This window comes from Brachyhypopomus gauderio, chromosome 7 (assembly GCF_052324685.1).
Source record: "Brachyhypopomus gauderio isolate BG-103 chromosome 7, BGAUD_0.2, whole genome shotgun sequence".
Taxonomy (NCBI): Eukaryota; Metazoa; Chordata; class Actinopteri; order Gymnotiformes; family Hypopomidae; genus Brachyhypopomus; species Brachyhypopomus gauderio.
The window spans coordinates 13720202-13740114 of NC_135217.1; the positions used below are offsets into that span (position 1 = coordinate 13720202).

Sequence of the window (19913 nt, forward strand, 5' to 3'; positions counted from 1 at the left end):
GTGACGTTCGGAGAAAGAAAATAACTCTCTACATTCCTTGTCTGTGCGCCAGCCGGGAATCGAACCCGGTTCACAAGAATGGGAATCTTGCATGATACCACTACACCACTGGCACCCTACGCAGCTACACTTTAGAGGTCGCCAAAAAGTAAACACCAATCACAGTGCTTTTCCATGAGCAAATTACACATCTTTTCAAGCCAGATCACATTTTCAGCTACTGTTTCATTTTTCCATGGACCTGTCCTTGATTTGCTCAATAACCACGTGAGACAGTACATCATGCTTTTCATTCCTCTTCGCTTCTCAGACAAACATGCCATGTAGAGGACAACAATGTTGTACTGTTCTGCATGGGTTGACGTCAAAGGCTCTTGTTTACGGCTCATTGTTGTATGCTTTCACACTCAACTTGTTAGCAGACTTACCTTTACAAAGGGTCTTAATAAAGAAGACAGAGGAAGTCTGCAGGCAAGCCAAAGAATGAGAATGTACTCTTTAGTCTCCAATGTATGACCCAGATGGGACTCGAACCCACAATCCTCAGCTCCGAAGGCTGATGCCTTATCCATTAGGCCACTGGCACACTTTTGCTTTGCATAGTGCAGACTTTGAAGGTCTTCTCGACTATAGACTAGTTTTCAAATATATGCTGAAGCCATGCTTCTTTGCCACATAACCATGTTGGCAAGAGCTCAGCGCATAAGAGCGTGACGTTCGGAGAAAGAAAAGTACTCTCTAGATTCCTTGTCTGTGCGCCAGCCGGGAATCGAACCCGGTTCACAAGAATGGGAATCTTGCATGATACCACTACACCACTGGCACCCTGCGCAGCTACTCTTTAGAGGTCGCCAAAAAGTAAACACCAATCACAGTGCTTTTCCATGAGCAATTTACACATCTTTTCAAGCCAGATCACATTTTCAGCTACTGTTTCATTTTTCCATGGACCTGTCCTTGATTTGTTCAATAACCACGTGAGATAGTACATCATGCTTTTCATTCCTCTTCGCTTCTCACACAAGCATGCCATGTAGAGGTCAGCAATGTTGTACTGTTCTGCATGGGTTGACGTCTAAGGTTCTTCTCTATGGCTCATTGTTGTATGCTTTCACAGTCAGCTTGTTTGCAGACTTACCTTTACAAAGGGTCTAAAGAAAGAAGATTGAGAAAGTCTGCAGCCATCCAAAGAATGAGAATGTACTGTTTAGTCTCCAATGTATGACCCAGATGGGACTCGAACCCACAATCCTCAGCTCCGAAGGCTGATGCCTTATCCATTAGGCCACTGGGCCACTTTTGCTTTGCATAGTGCAGACTTTGAAGGTCTTCTCGACTACAGACTAGTTTTCAAATATATGCTGAAGCCATGCTTCTTTTGCACATAACCATGTTGGCAAAAGCTCAGCGCATAAGAGCGTGACGTTCGGAGAAAGAAAATAACTCTCTACATTCCTTGTCTGTGCGCCAGCCGGGAATCGAACCCGGTTCACAAGAATGGGAATCTTGCATGATACCACTACACCACTGGCACCCTACGCAGCTACACTTTAGAGGTCGCCAAAAAGTAAACACCAATCACAGTGCTTTTCCATGAGCAAATTACACATCTTTTCAAGCCAGATCACATTTTCAGCTACTGTTTCATTTTTCCATGGACCTGTCCTTGATTTGCTCAATAACCACGTGAGACAGTACATCATGCTTTTCATTCCTCTTCGCTTCTCAGACAAACATGCCATGTAGAGGACAACAATGTTGTACTGTTCTGCATGGGTTGACGTCAAAGGCTCTTGTTTACGGCTCATTGTTGTATGCTTTCACACTCAACTTGTTAGCAGACTTACCTTTACAAAGGGTCTTAATAAAGAAGACAGAGGAAGTCTGCAGGCAAGCCAAAGAATGAGAATGTACTCTTTAGTCTCCAATGTATGACCCAGATGGGACTCGAACCCACAATCCTCAGCTCCGAAGGCTGATGCCTTATCCATTAGGCCACTGGCACACTTTTGCTTTGCATAGTGCAGACTTTGAAGGTCTTCTCGACTATAGACTAGTTTTCAAATATATGCTGAAGCCATGCTTCTTTGCCACATAACCATGTTGGCAAGAGCTCAGCGCATAAGAGCGTGACGTTCGGAGAAAGAAAAGTACTCTCTAGATTCCTTGTCTGTGCGCCAGCCGGGAATCGAACCCGGTTCACAAGAATGGGAATCTTGCATGATACCACTACACCACTGGCACCCTGCGCAGCTACTCTTTAGAGGTCGCCAAAAAGTAAACACCAATCACAGTGCTTTTCCATGAGCAATTTACACATCTTTTCAAGCCAGATCACATTTTCAGCTACTGTTTCATTTTTCCATGGACCTGTCCTTGATTTGTTCAATAACCACGTGAGATAGTACATCATGCTTTTCATTCCTCTTCGCTTCTCACACAAGCATGCCATGTAGAGGTCAGCAATGTTGTACTGTTCTGCATGGGTTGACGTCTAAGGTTCTTCTCTATGGCTCATTGTTGTATGCTTTCACAGTCAGCTTGTTTGCAGACTTACCTTTACAAAGGGTCTAAAGCAGTGGTTCCCAAACTTTTTCTGCCGTGCCCCCCTTTAGTAGATGAGAATATTTGTGCGCCCCCCCCCCCCCCCCCCCCCCATATTGATTAGGGATGTACCGATTCACGTTTTTCACTTCCGATACCGATTCAGATATCTGAGGCTTAGTATCGGCGATAGAGTAAAACTGTGCTGAATCGACTTAAAACATTTTTTTTTTTTAAACACAGACATACTGAATTAGAAGTTTATTGAAAACTCTGTACCAGTATAGCACACTTAAACACACACAAAAACATGTAAAAACAACACAACTTGCATTTGTTCAGTCAGTGCAATTATGAATATAACATTGAATGTAAAATAAATAATACCAAAGAACCTGAAACTTACAAAAACAATAGGTTCACAACTTTGGTCAAACATGAAAAAAATAAACTGCAAGAAACCTTTTAAATGGTTCAAGAATTCTAAATATAATTTAAAATAAATGAGGAGATGAAATAAGAGAAACAGCAATTCATATGCGGCTAGTTTGCAAGCGCAGACATCACGCAGAGCACAAAGCATGTAACGGCCAGAAATATGTGTACTGTCTCTTTAAGGGAGCAAGTTGAGTGCGCGTATGGAATATTGTTGACTCAGATCACTGCTCTTTATTTTATCATTATTTCATTTCTGTAAGTAACGCATTCAATGAGCTTTGGGCAACTCACCAGTTCATGTATGAACAGTCAAGTAGTGCTGGAGACCAGGTTTAATTTGGTCAACCAGCAAATAAACGGACTAAGTGGAATAGCACCAGCGCGAGTACGAGTCAGTGATTCACCTCTCCTCTGTGTGCTTCGCGTTTCACTGTTAACTGTTCACTGTTAACTGTCCAGGTTCACTTCTATCCGGGACAGAGTGGATATTTAAGGTTGAACTAACTCCGAAAAGCAAGCAATACAAGCATAGAATTAGACTGAATAGATCTGTTTTTATGGATCGGTCACATTGTCACCGATACCCGATCTAGAATTGTTTCAGATATTAATATCGGAATCGGTGCATCCCGTTTTACTTCCAAGCTCCGCGCCCCCCCTGCAATAGCTCCGCGCCCCACCTAGGGGGCGCGCCCCCCACTTTGGGAACCACTGGTCTAAAGAAAGAAGATTGAGAAAGTCTGCAGCCATCCAAAGAATGAAAATGTACTGTTTAGTCTCCAATGTATGACCTAGATGGGACTCGAACCCACAATCCTCAGCTCCGAAGGCTGATGCCTTATCCATTAGGCCACTGGGCCACTTTTGCTTTGCATAGTGCAGACTTTGAAGGTCTTCTCGACTACAGACTAGTTTTCAAATATATGCTGAAGCCATGCTTCTTTTGCACATAACCATGTTGGCAAAAGCTCAGCGCATAAGAGCGTGACGTTCGGAGAAAGAAAATAACTCTCTACATTCCTTGTCTGTGCGCCAGCCGGGAATCGAACCCGGTTCACAAGAATGGGAATCTTGCATGATACCACTACACCACTGGCACCCTACGCAGCTACACTTTAGAGGTCGCCAAAAAGTAAACACCAATCACAGTGCTTTTCCATGAGCAAATTACACATCTTTTCAAGCCAGATCACATTTTCAGCTACTGTTTCATTTTTCCATGGACCTGTCCTTGATTTGCTCAATAACCACGTGAGACAGTACATCATGCTTTTCATTCCTCTTCGCTTCTCAGACAAACATGCCATGTAGAGGACAACAATGTTGTACTGTTCTGCATGGGTTGACGTCAAAGGCTCTTGTTTACGGCTCATTGTTGTATGCTTTCACACTCAACTTGTTAGCAGACTTACCTTTACAAAGGGTCTTAATAAAGAAGACAGAGGAAGTCTGCAGGCAAGCCAAAGAATGAGAATGTACTCTTTAGTCTCCAATGTATGACCCAGATGGGACTCGAACCCACAATCCTCAGCTCCGAAGGCTGATGCCTTATCCATTAGGCCACTGGCACACTTTTGCTTTGCATAGTGCAGACTTTGAAGGTCTTCTCGACTATAGACTAGTTTTCAAATATATGCTGAAGCCATGCTTCTTTGCCACATAACCATGTTGGCAAGAGCTCAGCGCATAAGAGCGTGACGTTCGGAGAAAGAAAAGTACTCTCTAGATTCCTTGTCTGTGCGCCAGCCGGGAATCGAACCCGGTTCACAAGAATGGGAATCTTGCATGATACCACTACACCACTGGCACCCTGCGCAGCTACTCTTTAGAGGTCGCCAAAAAGTAAACACCAATCACAGTGCTTTTCCATGAGCAATTTACACATCTTTTCAAGCCAGATCACATTTTCAGCTACTGTTTCATTTTTCCATGGACCTGTCCTTGATTTGTTCAATAACCACGTGAGATAGTACATCATGCTTTTCATTCCTCTTCGCTTCTCACACAAGCATGCCATGTAGAGGTCAGCAATGTTGTACTGTTCTGCATGGGTTGACGTCTAAGGTTCTTCTCTATGGCTCATTGTTGTATGCTTTCACAGTCAGCTTGTTTGCAGACTTACCTTTACAAAGGGTCTAAAGAAAGAAGATTGAGAAAGTCTGCAGCCATCCAAAGAATGAGAATGTACTGTTTAGTCTCCAATGTATGACCCAGATGGGACTCGAACCCACAATCCTCAGCTCCGAAGGCTGATGCCTTATCCATTAGGCCACTGGGCCACTTTTGCTTTGCATAGTGCAGACTTTGAAGGTCTTCTCGACTACAGACTAGTTTTCAAATATATGCTGAAGCCATGCTTCTTTTGCACATAACCATGTTGGCAAAAGCTCAGCGCATAAGAGCGTGACGTTCGGAGAAAGAAAATAACTCTCTACATTCCTTGTCTGTGCGCCAGCCGGGAATCGAACCCGGTTCACAAGAATGGGAATCTTGCATGATACCACTACACCACTGGCACCCTACGCAGCTACACTTTAGAGGTCGCCAAAAAGTAAACACCAATCACAGTGCTTTTCCATGAGCAAATTACACATCTTTTCAAGCCAGATCACATTTTCAGCTACTGTTTCATTTTTCCATGGACCTGTCCTTGATTTGCTCAATAACCACGTGAGACAGTACATCATGCTTTTCATTCCTCTTCGCTTCTCAGACAAACATGCCATGTAGAGGACAACAATGTTGTACTGTTCTGCATGGGTTGACGTCAAAGGCTCTTGTTTACGGCTCATTGTTGTATGCTTTCACACTCAACTTGTTAGCAGACTTACCTTTACAAAGGGTCTTAATAAAGAAGACAGAGGAAGTCTGCAGGCAAGCCAAAGAATGAGAATGTACTCTTTAGTCTCCAATGTATGACCCAGATGGGACTCGAACCCACAATCCTCAGCTCCGAAGGCTGATGCCTTATCCATTAGGCCACTGGCACACTTTTGCTTTGCATAGTGCAGACTTTGAAGGTCTTCTCGACTATAGACTAGTTTTCAAATATATGCTGAAGCCATGCTTCTTTGCCACATAACCATGTTGGCAAGAGCTCAGCGCATAAGAGCGTGACGTTCGGAGAAAGAAAAGTACTCTCTAGATTCCTTGTCTGTGCGCCAGCCGGGAATCGAACCCGGTTCACAAGAATGGGAATCTTGCATGATACCACTACACCACTGGCACCCTGCGCAGCTACTCTTTAGAGGTCGCCAAAAAGTAAACACCAATCACAGTGCTTTTCCATGAGCAATTTACACATCTTTTCAAGCCAGATCACATTTTCAGCTACTGTTTCATTTTTCCATGGACCTGTCCTTGATTTGTTCAATAACCACGTGAGATAGTACATCATGCTTTTCATTCCTCTTCGCTTCTCACACAAGCATGCCATGTAGAGGTCAGCAATGTTGTACTGTTCTGCATGGGTTGACGTCTAAGGTTCTTCTCTATGGCTCATTGTTGTATGCTTTCACAGTCAGCTTGTTTGCAGACTTACCTTTACAAAGGGTCTAAAGCAGTGGTTCCCAAACTTTTTCTGCCGTGCCCCCCTTTAGTAGATGAGAATATTTGTGCGCCCCCCCCCCCCCCCCCCCCCCCCATATTGATTAGGGATGTACCGATTCACGTTTTTCACTTCCGATACCGATTCAGATATCTGAGGCTTAGTATCGGCGATAGAGTAAAACTGTGCTGAATCGACTTAAAACATTTTTTTTTTTTAAACACAGACATACTGAATTAGAAGTTTATTGAAAACTCTGTACCAGTATAGCACACTTAAACACACACAAAAACATGTAAAAACAACACAACTTGCATTTGTTCAGTCAGTGCAATTATGAATATAACATTGAATGTAAAATAAATAATACCAAAGAACCTGAAACTTACAAAAACAATAGGTTCACAACTTTGGTCAAACATGAAAAAAATAAACTGCAAGAAACCTTTTAAATGGTTCAAGAATTCTAAATATAATTTAAAATAAATGAGGAGATGAAATAAGAGAAACAGCAATTCATATGCGGCTAGTTTGCAAGCGCAGACATCACGCAGAGCACAAAGCATGTAACGGCCAGAAATATGTGTACTGTCTCTTTAAGGGAGCAAGTTGAGTGCGCGTATGGAATATTGTTGACTCAGATCACTGCTCTTTATTTTATCATTATTTCATTTCTGTAAGTAACGCATTCAATGAGCTTTGGGCAACTCACCAGTTCATGTATGAACAGTCAAGTAGTGCTGGAGACCAGGTTTAATTTGGTCAACCAGCAAATAAACGGACTAAGTGGAATAGCACCAGCGCGAGTACGAGTCAGTGATTCACCTCTCCTCTGTGTGCTTCGCGTTTCACTGTTAACTGTTCACTGTTAACTGTCCAGGTTCACTTCTATCCGGGACAGAGTGGATATTTAAGGTTGAACTAACTCCGAAAAGCAAGCAATACAAGCATAGAATTAGACTGAATAGATCTGTTTTTATGGATCGGTCACATTGTCACCGATACCCGATCTAGAATTGTTTCAGATATTAATATCGGAATCGGTGCATCCCGTTTTACTTCCAAGCTCCGCGCCCCCCCTGCAATAGCTCCGCGCCCCACCTAGGGGGCGCGCCCCCCACTTTGGGAACCACTGGTCTAAAGAAAGAAGATTGAGAAAGTCTGCAGCCATCCAAAGAATGAAAATGTACTGTTTAGTCTCCAATGTATGACCTAGATGGGACTCGAACCCACAATCCTCAGCTCCGAAGGCTGATGCCTTATCCATTAGGCCACTGGGCCACTTTTGCTTTGCATAGTGCAGACTTTGAAGGTCTTCTCGACTATAGACTAGTTTTCAAATATATGCTGAAGCCATGCTTCTTTTGCACATAACCATGTTGGCAAGAGCTCAGCGCATAAGAGCGTGACGTTCGGAGAAAGAAAAGAACTCTCTACATTCCTTGTTTGTGCGCCAGCCGGGAATCGAACCCGGTTCACAAGAATGGGAATCTTGCATGATACCACTACACCACGGGCACCCTACGCAGCTACACTTTAGAGGTCGCCAAAAAGTAAACACCAATCACAGTGCTTTTCCATGAGCAATTTACACATCTTTTCAAGCCAGATCACATTTTCAGCTACTGTTTCATTTTTCCATGGACCTGTCCTTGATTTGCTCAATAACCACGTGAGACAGTACATCATGCTTTTAATTCCTCTTCGCTTCTCAGACAAACATGCCATGTAGAGGACAACAATGTTGTACTGTTCTGCATGGGTTGACGTCTAAGGCTCTTGTCTACGGCTCATTGTTGTATGCTTTCACACTCAGCTTGTTAGCAGACTTACCTTTACAAAGGGTCTTAATAAAGAAGACAGAGGAAGTCTGCAGGCAAGCCAAAGAATGAGAATGTACTGTTTAGTCTCCAATGTATGACCCAGATGGGACTCGAACCCACAATCCTCAGCTCCGAAGGCTGATGCCTTATCCATTAGGCCACTGGGCCACTTTTGCTTTGCATAGTGCAGACTTTGAAGGTCTTCTCGACTATAGACTAGTTTTCAAATATATGCTGAAGCCATGCTTCTTTGCCACATAACCATGTTGGCAAGAGCTCAGCGCATAAGAGCGTGACGTTCGGAGAAAGAAAAGTACTCTCTAGATTCCTTGTCTGTGCGCCAGCCGGGAATCGAACCCGGTTCACAAGAATGGGAATCTTGCATGATACCACTACACCACTGGCACCCTGCGCAGCTACTCTTTAGAGGTCGCCAAAAAGTAAACACCAATCACAGTGCTTTTCCATGAGCAATTTACACATCTTTTCAAGCCAGATCACATTTTCAGCTACTGTTTCATTTTTCCATGGACCTGTCCTTGATTTGCTCAATAACCACGTGAGACAGTACATCATGCTTTTCATTCCTCTTCGCTTCTCAGACAAACATGCCATGTAGAGGACAACAATGTTGTACTGTTCTGCATGGGTTGACGTCTAAGGCTCTTGTCTACGGCTCATTGTTGTATGCTTTCACACTCAGCTTGTTTGCAGACTTACCTTTACAAAGGGTCTTAATAAAGAAGACAGAGGAAGTCTGCAGGCAAGCCAAAGAATGAGAATGTACTCTTTAGTATCCAATGTATGACCCAGACGGGACTCGAACCCACAATCCTCAGCTCCGAAGGCTGATGCCTTATCCATTAGGCCACTGGGCCACTTTTGCTTTGCATAGTGCAGACTTTGAAGGTCTTCTCGACTATAGACTAGTTTTCAAATATATGCTGAAGCCATGCTTCTTTTGCACATAACCATGTTGGCAAGAGCTCAGCGCATAAGAGCGTGACGTTCGGAGAAAGAAAAGTACTCTCTACATTCCTTGTCTGTGCGCCAGCCGGGAATCGAACCCGGTTCACAAGAATGGGAATCTTGCATGATACCACTACACCACTGGCACCCTGCGCAGCCAAACTTTAGAGGTCGCCAAAAAGTAAACACCAATCACAGTGCTTTTCCATGAGCAATTTACACATCTTTTCAAGCCAGATCACATTTTCAGCTACTGTTTCATTTTTCCATGGACCTGTCCTTGATTTGCTCAATAACCACGTGAGACAGTACATCATGCTTTTCATTCTTCTTCGCTTCTCAGACAAGCATGCCATGTAGAGGTCAGCAATGTTGTACTGTTCTGCATGGGTTGACGTCTAAGGTTCTTCTCTATGGCTCATTGTTGTATGCTTTCACACTCAGCTTGTTTGCAGACTTACCTTTACAAAGGGTCTAAAGAAAGAAGATAGAGGAAGTCTGCAGGCAAGCCAAAGAATGAGAATGTACTGTTTAGTCTCCAATGTATGACCCAGATGGGACTCGAACCCACAATCCTCAGCTCCGAAGGCTGATGCCTTATCCATTAGGCCACTGGGCCACTTTTGCTTTGCATAGTGCAGACTTTGAAGGTCTTCTCGACTATAGACTAGTTTTCAAATATATGCTGAAGCCATGCTTCTTTGCCACATAACCATGTTGGCAAGAGCTCAGCGCATAAGAGCGTGACGTTCGGAGAAAGAAAAGTACTCTCTACATTCCTTGTCTGTGCGCCAGCCGGGAATCGAACCCGGTTCACAAGAATGGGAATCTTGCATGATACCACTACACCACTGGCACCCTGCGCAGGTAAACTTTAGAGGTCGCCAAAAAGTAAACACCAATCACAGTGCTTTTCCATGAGCAATTTACACATCTTTTCAAGCCAGATCACATTTTCAGCTACTGTTTCATTTTTCCATGGACCTGTCCTTGATTTGCTCAATAACCACGTGAGACAGTACATCATGCTTTTCATTCCTCTTCGCTTCTCAGACAAACATGCCATGTAGAGGTCAACAATGTTGTACTGTTCTGCATGGGTTGACGTCTAAGGTTCTTCTCTATGGCTCATTGTTGTATGCTTTCACACTTAGCTTGTTTGCAGACTTACCTTTACAAAGGGTCTAAAGAAAGAAGATAGAGGAAGTCTGCAGGCAAGCCAAAGAATGAGAATGTACTGTATAGTCTCCAATGTATGACCCAGATGGGACTCGAACCCACAATCCTCAGCTCCGAAGGCTGATGCCTTATCCATTAGGCCACTGGGCCACTTTTACTTTGCATAGTGCAGACTTTGAAGGTCTTCTCGACTATAGACTAGTTTTCAAATATATGCTGAAGCCATGCTTCTTTGCCACATAACCATGTTGGCAAGAGCTCAGCGCATAAGAGCGTGACGTTCGGAGAAAGAAAAGTACTCTCTACATTCCTTGTCTGTGCGCCAGCCGGGAATCGAACCCGGTTCACAAGAATGGGAATCTTGCATGATACCACTACACCACTGGCACCCTGCGCAGCTAAACTTTAGAGGTCGCCAAAAAGTAAACACCAATCACAGTGCTTTTCCATGAGCAATTTACACATCTTTTCAAGCCAGATCACATTTTCAGCTACTGTTTCATTTTTCCATGGACCTGTCCTTGATTTGCTCAATAACCACGTGAGACAGTACATCATGCTTTTCATTCCTCTTGGCTTCTCAGACAAACATGCCATGTAGAGGTCAACAATGTTGTACTGTTCTGCATGGGTTGACGTCTAAGGTTCTTCTCTATGGCTCATTGTTGTATGCTTTCACACTTAGCTTGTTTGCAGACGTACCTTTACAAAGGGTCTAAAGAAAGAAGATAGAGGAAGTCTGCAGGCAAGCCAAAGAATGAGAATGTACTGTTTAGTCTCCAATGTATGACCCAGATGGGACTCGAACCCACAATCCTCAGCTCCGAAGGCTGATGCCTTATCCATTAGGCCACTGGGCCACTTTTGCTTTGCATAGTGCAGACTTTGAAGGTCTTCTCGACTATAGACTAGTTTTCAAATATATGCTCAAGCCATGCTTCTTTTGCACGTAACCATGTTGGCAAGAGCTCAGCGCATAAGAGCGTGACGTTCGGAGAAAGAAAAGAACTCTCTACATTCCTTGTCTGTGCGCCAGCCGGGAATCGAACCCGGTTCACAAGAATGGGATTCTTGCATGATACCACTACACCACTGGCACCCTACGCAGCTACACTTTAGAGGTCGCCAAAAAGTAAACACCAATCACAGTGCTTTTCCATGAGCAATTTACACATCTTTTCAAGCCAGATCACATTTTCAGCTACTGTTTCATTTTTCCATGGACCTGTCCTTGATTTGCTCAATAACCACGTGAGACAGTACATCATGCTTTTCATTCCTCTTCGCTTCTCAGACAAACATGCCATGTAGAGGACAACAATGTTGTACTGTTCTGCATGGGTTGACGTCTAAGGCTCTTGTCTACGGCTCATTGTTGTATGCTTTCACACTCAGCTTGTTAGCAGACTTACCTTTACAAAGGGTCTTAATAAAGAAGACAGAGGAAGTCTGCAGGCAAGCCAAAGAATGAGAATGTACTCTTTAGTCTCCAATGTATGACCCAGATGGGACTCGAACCCACATTCCTCAGCTCCGAAGGCTGATGCCTTATCCATTAGGCCACTGGGCCAGTTTTGCTTTGCATAGTGCAGACTTTGAAGGTCTTCTCGACTATAGACTAGTTTTCAAATATATGCTGAAGCCATGCTTCTTTTGCACGTAACCATGTTGGCAAGAGCTCAGCGCATAAGAGCGTGACGTTCGGAGAAAGAAAAGAACTCTCTACATTCCTTGTCTGTGCGCCAGCCGGGAATCGAACCCGGTTCACAAGAATGGGATTCTTGCATGATACCACTACACCACTGGCAACCTACGCAGCTACACTTTAGAGGTCGCCAAAAAGTAAACACCAATCACAGTGCTTTTCCATGAGCAATTTACACATCTTTTCAAGCCAGATCACATTTTCAGCTACTGTTTCATTTTTCCATGGACCTGTCCTTGATTTGCTCAATAACCACGTGAGACAGTACATCATGCTTTTCATTCCTCTTCGCTTCTCAGACAAACATGCCATGTAGAGGACAACAATGTTGTACTGTTCTGCATGGGTTGACGTCTAAGGCTCTTCTCTACGGCTCATTGTTGTATGCTTTCACACTCAGCTTGTTAGCAGACTTACCTTTACAAAGGGTCTTAATAAAGAAGACAGAGGAAGTCTGCAGGGAAGCCAAAGAATGAGAATGTACTGTTTAGTCTCCAATGTATGACCCAGATGGGACTCGAACCCGCAATCCTCAGCTCCGAAGGCTGATGACTTATCCATTAGGCCACTGGGCTACTTTTGCTTTGCATAGTGCAGACTTTGAAGGTCTTCTCGAATATAGACTAGTTTTCAAATATATGCTGAAGCCATGCTTCTTTTGCACATAACCATGTTGGCAAGAGCTCAGCGCATAAGAGCGTGACGTTCGGAGAAAGAAAAGAACTCTCTACATTCCTTGTCTGTGCGCCAGCCGGGAATCGAACGCGGTTCACAAGAATGGGAATCTTGCATGATACCACTACACCACTGGCACCCTGCGCAGCTACACTTTAGAGGTCGCCAAAAAGTAAACACCAATCACAGTGCTTTTCCATGAGCAATTTACACATCTTTTCAAGCCAGATCACATTTTCAGCTACTGTTTCATTTTTCCATGGACCTGTCCTTGATTTGCTCAATAACCACGTGAGACAGTACATCATGCTTTTCATTCCTCTTCGCTTCTCAGACAAACATGCCATATAGAGGACAACAATGTTGTACTGTTCTGCATGGGTTGACGTCTAAGGCTCTTCTCTATGGCTCATTGTTGTATGCTTTCACACTCAGCTTGTTTGCAGACTTACCTTTACAAAGGGTCTAAAGAAAGAAGACAGAGGAAGTCTGCAGGCAAGCCAAAGAATGAGAATGTACTGTTTAGTCTCCAATGTATGACCCAGATGGGACTCGAACCCACAATCCTCAGCTCCGAAGGCTGATGCCTTATCCATTAGGCCACTGGGCCACTTTTGCTTTGCATAGTGCAGACTTTGAAGGTCTTCTCGAATATAGACTAGTTTTCAAATATATGCTGAAGCCATGCTTCTTTTGCACATAACCATGTTGGCAAGAGCTCAGCGCATAAGAGCGTGACGTTCGGAGAAAGAAAAGAACTCTCTACATTCCTTGTCTGTGCGCCAGCCGGGAATCGAACCCGGTTCACAAGAATGGGAATCTTGCATGATACCACTACACCACTGGCACCCTGCGCAGCTACACTTTAGAGGTCGCCAAAAATTAAACACCAATCACAGTGCTTTTCCATGAGCAATTTACACATCTTTTCAAGCCAGATCACATTTTCAGCTACTGTTTCATTTTTCCATGGACCTGTCCTTGATTTGCTCAATAACCACGTGAGACAGTACATCATGCTTTTCATTCCTCTTCGCTTCTCAGACAAACATGCCATATAGAGGACAACAATGTTGTACTGTTCTGCATGGGTTGACGTCTAAGGCTCTTCTCTATGGCTCATTGTTGTATGCTTTCACACTCAGCTTGTTTGCAGACTTACCTTTACAAAGGGTCTAAAGAAAGAAGACAGAGGAAGTCTGCAGGCAAGCCAAAGAATGCGAATGTACTGTTTAGTCTCCAATGTATGACCCAGATGGGACTCGAACCCACAATCCTCAGCTCCGAAGGCTGATGCCTTATCCATTAGGCCACTTGGCCACTTTTGCTTTGCATAGTGCAGACTTTGAAGGTCTTCTCGAATATAGACTAGTTTTCAAATATATGCTGAAGCCATGCTTCTTTTGCACATAACCATGTTGGCAAGAGCTCAGCGCATAAGAGCGTGACGTTCGGAGAAAGAAAAGAACTCTCTACATTCCTTGTCTGTGCGCCAGCCGGGAATCGAACCCGGTTCACAAGAATGGGAATCTTGCATGATACCACTACACCACTGGCACCCTGCGCAGCTGCACTTTAGAGGTCGCCAAAAAGTAAACACCAATCACAGTGCTTTTCCATGAGCAATTTACACATCTTTTCAAGCCAGATCACATTTTCAGCTACTGTTTCATTTTTCCATGGACCTGTCCTTGATTTGCTCAATAACCACGTGAGACAGTACATCATGCTTTTCATTCCTCTTCGCTTCTCAGACAAACATGCCATGTAGAGGACAACAATGTTGTACTGTTCTGCATGGGTTGACGTCTAAGGCTCTTGTCTACGGCTCATTGTTGTATGCTTTCACACTCAGCTTGTTAGCAGACTTACCTTTACAAAGGGTCTTAATAAAGAAGACAGAGGAAGTCTGCAGGCAAGCCAAAGAATGAGAATGTACTCTTTAGTCTCCAATGTATGACCCAGATGGGACTCGAACCCACAATCCTCAGCTCCGAAGGCTGATGCCTTATCCATTAGGCCACTGGGCCAGTTTTGCTTTGCATAGTGCAGACTTTGAAGGTCTTCTCGACTATAGACTAGTTTTCAAATATATGCTGAAGCCATGCTTCTTTTGCACGTAACCATGTTGGCAAGAGCTCAGCGCATAAGAGCGTGACGTTCGGAGAAAGAAAAGAACTCTCTACATTCCTTGTCTGTGCGCCAGCCGGGAATCGAACCCGGTTCACAAGAATGGGATTCTTGCATGATACCACTACACCACTGGCAACCTACGCAGCTACACTTTAGAGGTCGCCAAAAAGTAAACACCAATCACAGTGCTTTTCCATGAGCAATTTACACATCTTTTCAAGCCAGATCACATTTTCAGCTACTGTTTCATTTTTCCATGGACCTGTCCTTGATTTGCTCAATAACCACGTGAGACAGTACATCATGCTTTTCATTCCTCTTCGCTTCTCAGACAAACATGCCATGTAGAGGACAACAATGTTGTACTGTTCTGCATGGGTTGACGTCTAAGGCTCTTCTCTACGGCTCATTGTTGTATGCTTTCACACTCAGCTTGTTAGCAGACTTACCTTTACAAAGGGTCTTAATAAAGAAGACAGAGGAAGTCTGCAGGCAAGCCAAAGAATGAGAATGTACTGTTTAGTCTCCAATGTATGACCCAGATGGGACTCGAACCCACAATCCTCAGCTCCGAAGGCTGATGCCTTATCCATTAGGCCACTTGGCCACTTTTGCTTTGCATAGTGCAGACTTTGAAGGTCTTCTCGAATATAGACTAGTTTTCAAATATATGCTGAAGCCATGCTTCTTTTGCACATAACCATGTTGGCAAGAGCTCAGCGCATAAGAGCGTGACGTTCGGAGAAAGAAAAGAACTCTCTACATTCCTTGTCTGTGCGCCAGCCGGGAATCGAACCCGGTTCACAAGAATGGGAATCTTGCATGATACCACTACACCACTGGCACCCTGCGCAGCTACACTTTAGAGGTCGCCAAAAATTAAACACCAATCACAGTGCTTTTCCATGAGCAATTTACACATCTTTTCAAGCCAGATCACATTTTCAGCTACTGTTTCATTTTTCCATGGACCTGTCCTTGATTTGCTCAATAACCACGTGAGACAGTACATCATGCTTTTCATTCCTCTTCGCTTCTCAGACAAACATGCCATGTAGAGGACAACAATGTTGTACTGTTCTGCATGGGTTGACGTCTAAGGCTCTTCTCTACGGCTCATTGTTGTATGCTTTCACACTCAGCTTGTTAGCAGACTTACCTTTACAAAGGGTCTTAATAAAGAAGACAGAGGAAGTCTGCAGGGAAGCCAAAGAATGAGAATGTACTGTTTAGTCTCCAATGTATGACCCAGATGGGACTCGAACCCACAATCCTCAGCTCCGAAGGCTGATGCCTTATCCATTAGGCCACTGGGCCACTTTTGCTTTGCATAGAGCAGACTTTGAAGGTCTTCTCGACTATAGACTAGTTTTCAAATATATGCTGAAGCCATGCTTCTTTTGCACATAACCATGTTGGCAAGAGCTCAGCGCATAAGAGCGTGACGTTCGGAGAAAGAAAAGAACTCTCTACATTCCTTGTCTGTGCGCCAGCCGGGAATCGAACCCGGTTCACAAGAATGGGAATCTTGCATGATACCACTACACCACTGGCACCCTGCGCAGCTACACTTTAGAGGTCGCCAAAAATTAAACACCAATCACAGTGCTTTTCCATGAGCAATTTACACATCTTTTCAAGCCAGATCACATTTTCAGCTACTGTTTCATTTTTCCATGGACCTGTCCTTGATTTGCTCAATAACCACGTGAGACAGTACATCATGCTTTTCATTCCTCTTCGCTTCTCAGACAAACATGCCATGTAGAGGACAACAATGTTGTACTGTTCTGCATGGGTTGACGTCTAAGGCTCTTCTCTACGGCTCATTGTTGTATGCTTTCACACTCAGCTTGTTAGCAGACTTACCTTTACAAAGGGTCTAAAGAAAGAAGACAGAGGAAGTCTGCAGGGAAGCCAAAGAATGAGAATGTACTGTTTAGTCTCCAATGTATGACCCAGATGGGACTCGAACCCACAATCCTCAGCTCCGAAGGCTGATGCCTTATCCATTAGGCCACTGGGCCACTTTTGCTTTGCATAGAGCAGACTTTGAAGGTCTTCTCGACTATAGACTAGTTTTCAAATATATGCTGAAGCCATGCTTCTTTTGCACATAACCATGTTGGCAAGAGCTCAGCGCATAAGAGCGTGACGTTCGGAGAAAGAAAAGAACTCTCTACATTCCTTGTCTGTGCGCCAGCCGGGAATCGAACCCGGTTCACAAGAATGGGAATCTTGCATGATACCACTACACCACTGGCACCCTGCGCAGCTATACTTTAGAGGTCGCCAAAAAGTAAACACCAATCACAGTGCTTTTCCATGAGCAATTTACACATCTTTTCAAGCCAGATCACATTTTCAGCTACTGTTTCATTTTTCCATGGACCTGTCCTTGATTTGCTCAATAACCACGTGAGACAGTACATCATGCTTTTCATTCCTCTTCGCTTCTCAGACAAACATGCCATATAGAGGACAACAATGTTGTACTGTTCTGCATGGGTTGACGTCTAAGGCTCTTCTCTATGGCTCATTGTTGTATGCTTTCACACTCAGCTTGTTTGCAGACTTACCTTTACAAAGGGTCTAAAGAAAGAAGACAGAGGAAGTCTGCAGGCAAGCCAAAGAATGAGAATGTACTGTTTAGTCTCCAATGTATGACCCAGATGGGACTCGAACCCACAATCCTCAGCTCCGAAGGCTGATGCCTTATCCATTAGGCCACTGGGCCACTTTTGCTTTGCATAGTGCAGACTTTGAAGGTCTTCTCGAATATAGACTAGTTTTCAAATATATGCTGAAGCCATGCTTCTTTTGCACATAACCATGTTGGCAAGAGCTCAGCGCATAAGAGCGTGACGTTGGGAGAAAGAAAAGAACTCTCTTCATTCCTTGTCTGTGCGCCAGCCGGGAATCGAACCCGGTTCACAAGAATGGGAATCTTGCATGATACCACTATACCACTGGTACCCTGCGCAGCTACACTTTAGAGGTCGCCAAAAAGTAAACACCAATCACAGTGCTTTTCCATGAGCAATTTACACATCTTTTCAAGCCAGATCACATTTTCAGCTACTGTTTCATTTTTCCATGGACCTGTCCTTGATTTGCTCAATAACCAGGTGAGACAGTACATCATGCTTTTCATTCCTCTTCGCTTCTCAGACAAACATGCCATGTAGAGGACAACAATGTTGTACTGTTCTGCATGGGTTGACGTCTAAGGTTCTTCTCTATGGCTCATTGTTGTATGCTTTCACACTCAGCTTGTTAGCAGACTTACCTTTACAAAGGGTCTTAATAAAGAAGACAGAGGAAGTCTGCATGCAAGCCAAAGAATGAGAATGTACTGTTTAGTCTCCAATGTATGACCCAGATGGGACTCGAACCCACAATCCTCAGCTCCGAAGGCTGATGCCTTATCCATTAGGCCACTGGGCCACTTTTGCTTTGCATAGTGCAGACTTTGAAGGTCTTCTCGACTATAGACTAGTTTTCAAATATATGCTGAAGCCATGCTTCTTTTGCACATAACCATGTTGGCAAGAGCTCAGCGCATAAGAGCGTGACGTTCGGAGAAAGAAAAGAACTCTCTACATTCCTTGTCTGTGCTCCAGCCGGGAATCGAACCCGGTTCACAAGAATGGGAATCTTGCATGATACCACTACACCACTGGCACCCTGCGCAGCTACTCTTTAGAGGTCGCCAAAAAGTAAACACCAATCACAGTGCTTTTCCATGAGCAATTTACACATCTTTTCAAGCCAGATCACATTTTCAGCTACTGTTTCATTTTTCCATGGACCTGTCCTTGATTTGCTCAATAACCACGTGAGACAGTACATCATGCTTTTCATTCCTCTTCGCTTCTCAGACAAACATGCCATGTAGAGGTCAGCAATGTTGTACTGTTCTGCATGGGTTGACGTCTAAGGTTCTTCTCTATGGCTCATTGTTGTATGCTTTCACACTCAGCTTGTTTGCAGACTTACCTTTACAAAGGGTCTAAAGAAAGAAGACAGAGGAAGTCTGCAGGCAAGCCAAAGAATGAGAATGTACTGTTTAGTCTCCAATGTATGACCCAGATGGGACTCGAACCCACAATCCTCAGCTCCGAAGGCTGATGCCTTATCCATTAGGCCACTGGGACACTTCTGCTTTGCATAGTGCAGACTTTGAAGGTCTTCTCGACTATAGACTAGTTTTCAAATATATGCTGAAGCCATGCTTCTTTTGCACATAACCATGTTGGCAAGAGCTCAGCGCATAAGAGCGTGACGTTGGGAGAAAGAAAAGAACTCTCTACATTCCTTGTATGTGCGCCAGCCGGGAATTGAACCCGGTTCACAAGAATGGGAATCTTGCATGATACCACTACACCAGTGGCACACTGCACAGCTACACTTTAGAGGTCGCCAAAAAGTAAACACCAATCACAGTGCTTTTCCATGAGCAATTTACACATCTTTTCAAGCCAGATCACATTTTCAGCTACTGTTTCATTTTTCCATGGACCTGTCCTTGATTTGCTCAATAACCACGTGAGACAGTACATCATGCTTTTCATTCCTCTTCGCTTCTCAGACAAACATGCCATGTAGAGGACAACAATGTTGTACTGTTCTGCATGGGTTGACGTCTAAGGCTCTTCTCTACGGCTCATTGTTGTATGCTTTCACACTCAGCTTGTTAGCAGACTTACCTTTACAAAGGGTCTTAATAAAGAAGACAGAGGAAGTCTGCAGGGAAGCCAAAGAATGAGAATGTACTGTTTAGTCTCCAATGTAAGACCCAGATGGGACTCGAACCCACAATCCTCAGCTCCGAAGGCTGATGACTTATCCATTAGGCCACTGGGCCACTTTTGCTTTGCATAGTGCAGACTTTGAAGGT

The 19913-nt window shown here is 44.0% G+C and overlaps 42 non-coding genes across 42 annotated transcripts; all 42 read right to left on the minus strand.

The window, feature by feature from the left end:
* Positions 1-44: 44 nt before the first annotated feature.
* Positions 45-115, minus strand: trnag-ccc (transfer RNA glycine (anticodon CCC)). Its single transcript has one exon. It is a non-coding gene; the product is annotated as a tRNA-Gly (tRNA).
* Positions 116-754: 639 nt separating this feature from the next.
* trnag-ccc (transfer RNA glycine (anticodon CCC)) lies at positions 755-825 on the minus strand. The gene has a single exon. It is a non-coding gene; the product is annotated as a tRNA-Gly (tRNA).
* Positions 826-1222: 397 nt separating this feature from the next.
* trnar-ucg (transfer RNA arginine (anticodon UCG)) lies at positions 1223-1295 on the minus strand. The gene has a single exon. It is a non-coding gene; the product is annotated as a tRNA-Arg (tRNA).
* A 168-nt stretch (positions 1296-1463) lies between these two features.
* trnag-ccc (transfer RNA glycine (anticodon CCC)) lies at positions 1464-1534 on the minus strand. Its single transcript has one exon. It is a non-coding gene; the product is annotated as a tRNA-Gly (tRNA).
* Positions 1535-2173: 639 nt separating this feature from the next.
* On the minus strand, positions 2174-2244 carry trnag-ccc (transfer RNA glycine (anticodon CCC)). Its single transcript has one exon. It is a non-coding gene; the product is annotated as a tRNA-Gly (tRNA).
* A 1525-nt stretch (positions 2245-3769) lies between these two features.
* On the minus strand, positions 3770-3842 carry trnar-ucg (transfer RNA arginine (anticodon UCG)). The gene has a single exon. It is a non-coding gene; the product is annotated as a tRNA-Arg (tRNA).
* Positions 3843-4010: 168 nt separating this feature from the next.
* On the minus strand, positions 4011-4081 carry trnag-ccc (transfer RNA glycine (anticodon CCC)). Its single transcript has one exon. It is a non-coding gene; the product is annotated as a tRNA-Gly (tRNA).
* Positions 4082-4720: 639 nt separating this feature from the next.
* trnag-ccc (transfer RNA glycine (anticodon CCC)) lies at positions 4721-4791 on the minus strand. The gene has a single exon. It is a non-coding gene; the product is annotated as a tRNA-Gly (tRNA).
* Positions 4792-5188: 397 nt separating this feature from the next.
* On the minus strand, positions 5189-5261 carry trnar-ucg (transfer RNA arginine (anticodon UCG)). The gene has a single exon. It is a non-coding gene; the product is annotated as a tRNA-Arg (tRNA).
* A 168-nt stretch (positions 5262-5429) lies between these two features.
* On the minus strand, positions 5430-5500 carry trnag-ccc (transfer RNA glycine (anticodon CCC)). The gene has a single exon. It is a non-coding gene; the product is annotated as a tRNA-Gly (tRNA).
* Positions 5501-6139: 639 nt separating this feature from the next.
* Positions 6140-6210, minus strand: trnag-ccc (transfer RNA glycine (anticodon CCC)). The gene has a single exon. It is a non-coding gene; the product is annotated as a tRNA-Gly (tRNA).
* A 1527-nt stretch (positions 6211-7737) lies between these two features.
* trnar-ucg (transfer RNA arginine (anticodon UCG)) lies at positions 7738-7810 on the minus strand. Its single transcript has one exon. It is a non-coding gene; the product is annotated as a tRNA-Arg (tRNA).
* A 168-nt stretch (positions 7811-7978) lies between these two features.
* On the minus strand, positions 7979-8049 carry trnag-ccc (transfer RNA glycine (anticodon CCC)). Its single transcript has one exon. It is a non-coding gene; the product is annotated as a tRNA-Gly (tRNA).
* Positions 8050-8447: 398 nt separating this feature from the next.
* trnar-ucg (transfer RNA arginine (anticodon UCG)) lies at positions 8448-8520 on the minus strand. The gene has a single exon. It is a non-coding gene; the product is annotated as a tRNA-Arg (tRNA).
* A 168-nt stretch (positions 8521-8688) lies between these two features.
* trnag-ccc (transfer RNA glycine (anticodon CCC)) lies at positions 8689-8759 on the minus strand. The gene has a single exon. It is a non-coding gene; the product is annotated as a tRNA-Gly (tRNA).
* Positions 8760-9157: 398 nt separating this feature from the next.
* Positions 9158-9230, minus strand: trnar-ucg (transfer RNA arginine (anticodon UCG)). The gene has a single exon. It is a non-coding gene; the product is annotated as a tRNA-Arg (tRNA).
* Positions 9231-9398: 168 nt separating this feature from the next.
* Positions 9399-9469, minus strand: trnag-ccc (transfer RNA glycine (anticodon CCC)). The gene has a single exon. It is a non-coding gene; the product is annotated as a tRNA-Gly (tRNA).
* Positions 9470-9867: 398 nt separating this feature from the next.
* Positions 9868-9940, minus strand: trnar-ucg (transfer RNA arginine (anticodon UCG)). The gene has a single exon. It is a non-coding gene; the product is annotated as a tRNA-Arg (tRNA).
* A 168-nt stretch (positions 9941-10108) lies between these two features.
* On the minus strand, positions 10109-10179 carry trnag-ccc (transfer RNA glycine (anticodon CCC)). The gene has a single exon. It is a non-coding gene; the product is annotated as a tRNA-Gly (tRNA).
* A 398-nt stretch (positions 10180-10577) lies between these two features.
* trnar-ucg (transfer RNA arginine (anticodon UCG)) lies at positions 10578-10650 on the minus strand. The gene has a single exon. It is a non-coding gene; the product is annotated as a tRNA-Arg (tRNA).
* Positions 10651-10818: 168 nt separating this feature from the next.
* Positions 10819-10889, minus strand: trnag-ccc (transfer RNA glycine (anticodon CCC)). Its single transcript has one exon. It is a non-coding gene; the product is annotated as a tRNA-Gly (tRNA).
* A 398-nt stretch (positions 10890-11287) lies between these two features.
* Positions 11288-11360, minus strand: trnar-ucg (transfer RNA arginine (anticodon UCG)). The gene has a single exon. It is a non-coding gene; the product is annotated as a tRNA-Arg (tRNA).
* A 168-nt stretch (positions 11361-11528) lies between these two features.
* trnag-ccc (transfer RNA glycine (anticodon CCC)) lies at positions 11529-11599 on the minus strand. The gene has a single exon. It is a non-coding gene; the product is annotated as a tRNA-Gly (tRNA).
* A 398-nt stretch (positions 11600-11997) lies between these two features.
* Positions 11998-12070, minus strand: trnar-ucg (transfer RNA arginine (anticodon UCG)). Its single transcript has one exon. It is a non-coding gene; the product is annotated as a tRNA-Arg (tRNA).
* Positions 12071-12948: 878 nt separating this feature from the next.
* Positions 12949-13019, minus strand: trnag-ccc (transfer RNA glycine (anticodon CCC)). Its single transcript has one exon. It is a non-coding gene; the product is annotated as a tRNA-Gly (tRNA).
* Positions 13020-13417: 398 nt separating this feature from the next.
* Positions 13418-13490, minus strand: trnar-ucg (transfer RNA arginine (anticodon UCG)). The gene has a single exon. It is a non-coding gene; the product is annotated as a tRNA-Arg (tRNA).
* A 168-nt stretch (positions 13491-13658) lies between these two features.
* trnag-ccc (transfer RNA glycine (anticodon CCC)) lies at positions 13659-13729 on the minus strand. Its single transcript has one exon. It is a non-coding gene; the product is annotated as a tRNA-Gly (tRNA).
* Positions 13730-14127: 398 nt separating this feature from the next.
* On the minus strand, positions 14128-14200 carry trnar-ucg (transfer RNA arginine (anticodon UCG)). The gene has a single exon. It is a non-coding gene; the product is annotated as a tRNA-Arg (tRNA).
* A 168-nt stretch (positions 14201-14368) lies between these two features.
* Positions 14369-14439, minus strand: trnag-ccc (transfer RNA glycine (anticodon CCC)). The gene has a single exon. It is a non-coding gene; the product is annotated as a tRNA-Gly (tRNA).
* A 398-nt stretch (positions 14440-14837) lies between these two features.
* trnar-ucg (transfer RNA arginine (anticodon UCG)) lies at positions 14838-14910 on the minus strand. The gene has a single exon. It is a non-coding gene; the product is annotated as a tRNA-Arg (tRNA).
* Positions 14911-15547: 637 nt separating this feature from the next.
* Positions 15548-15620, minus strand: trnar-ucg (transfer RNA arginine (anticodon UCG)). The gene has a single exon. It is a non-coding gene; the product is annotated as a tRNA-Arg (tRNA).
* Positions 15621-15788: 168 nt separating this feature from the next.
* Positions 15789-15859, minus strand: trnag-ccc (transfer RNA glycine (anticodon CCC)). The gene has a single exon. It is a non-coding gene; the product is annotated as a tRNA-Gly (tRNA).
* A 398-nt stretch (positions 15860-16257) lies between these two features.
* On the minus strand, positions 16258-16330 carry trnar-ucg (transfer RNA arginine (anticodon UCG)). Its single transcript has one exon. It is a non-coding gene; the product is annotated as a tRNA-Arg (tRNA).
* Positions 16331-16498: 168 nt separating this feature from the next.
* trnag-ccc (transfer RNA glycine (anticodon CCC)) lies at positions 16499-16569 on the minus strand. Its single transcript has one exon. It is a non-coding gene; the product is annotated as a tRNA-Gly (tRNA).
* Positions 16570-16967: 398 nt separating this feature from the next.
* Positions 16968-17040, minus strand: trnar-ucg (transfer RNA arginine (anticodon UCG)). Its single transcript has one exon. It is a non-coding gene; the product is annotated as a tRNA-Arg (tRNA).
* A 168-nt stretch (positions 17041-17208) lies between these two features.
* trnag-ccc (transfer RNA glycine (anticodon CCC)) lies at positions 17209-17279 on the minus strand. The gene has a single exon. It is a non-coding gene; the product is annotated as a tRNA-Gly (tRNA).
* A 398-nt stretch (positions 17280-17677) lies between these two features.
* Positions 17678-17750, minus strand: trnar-ucg (transfer RNA arginine (anticodon UCG)). The gene has a single exon. It is a non-coding gene; the product is annotated as a tRNA-Arg (tRNA).
* Positions 17751-17918: 168 nt separating this feature from the next.
* Positions 17919-17996, minus strand: trnag-ccc (transfer RNA glycine (anticodon CCC)). Its single transcript has one exon. It is a non-coding gene; the product is annotated as a tRNA-Gly (tRNA).
* A 391-nt stretch (positions 17997-18387) lies between these two features.
* trnar-ucg (transfer RNA arginine (anticodon UCG)) lies at positions 18388-18460 on the minus strand. Its single transcript has one exon. It is a non-coding gene; the product is annotated as a tRNA-Arg (tRNA).
* A 168-nt stretch (positions 18461-18628) lies between these two features.
* trnag-ccc (transfer RNA glycine (anticodon CCC)) lies at positions 18629-18699 on the minus strand. Its single transcript has one exon. It is a non-coding gene; the product is annotated as a tRNA-Gly (tRNA).
* Positions 18700-19097: 398 nt separating this feature from the next.
* Positions 19098-19170, minus strand: trnar-ucg (transfer RNA arginine (anticodon UCG)). The gene has a single exon. It is a non-coding gene; the product is annotated as a tRNA-Arg (tRNA).
* A 637-nt stretch (positions 19171-19807) lies between these two features.
* On the minus strand, positions 19808-19880 carry trnar-ucg (transfer RNA arginine (anticodon UCG)). Its single transcript has one exon. It is a non-coding gene; the product is annotated as a tRNA-Arg (tRNA).
* Positions 19881-19913: the final 33 nt, after the last annotated feature.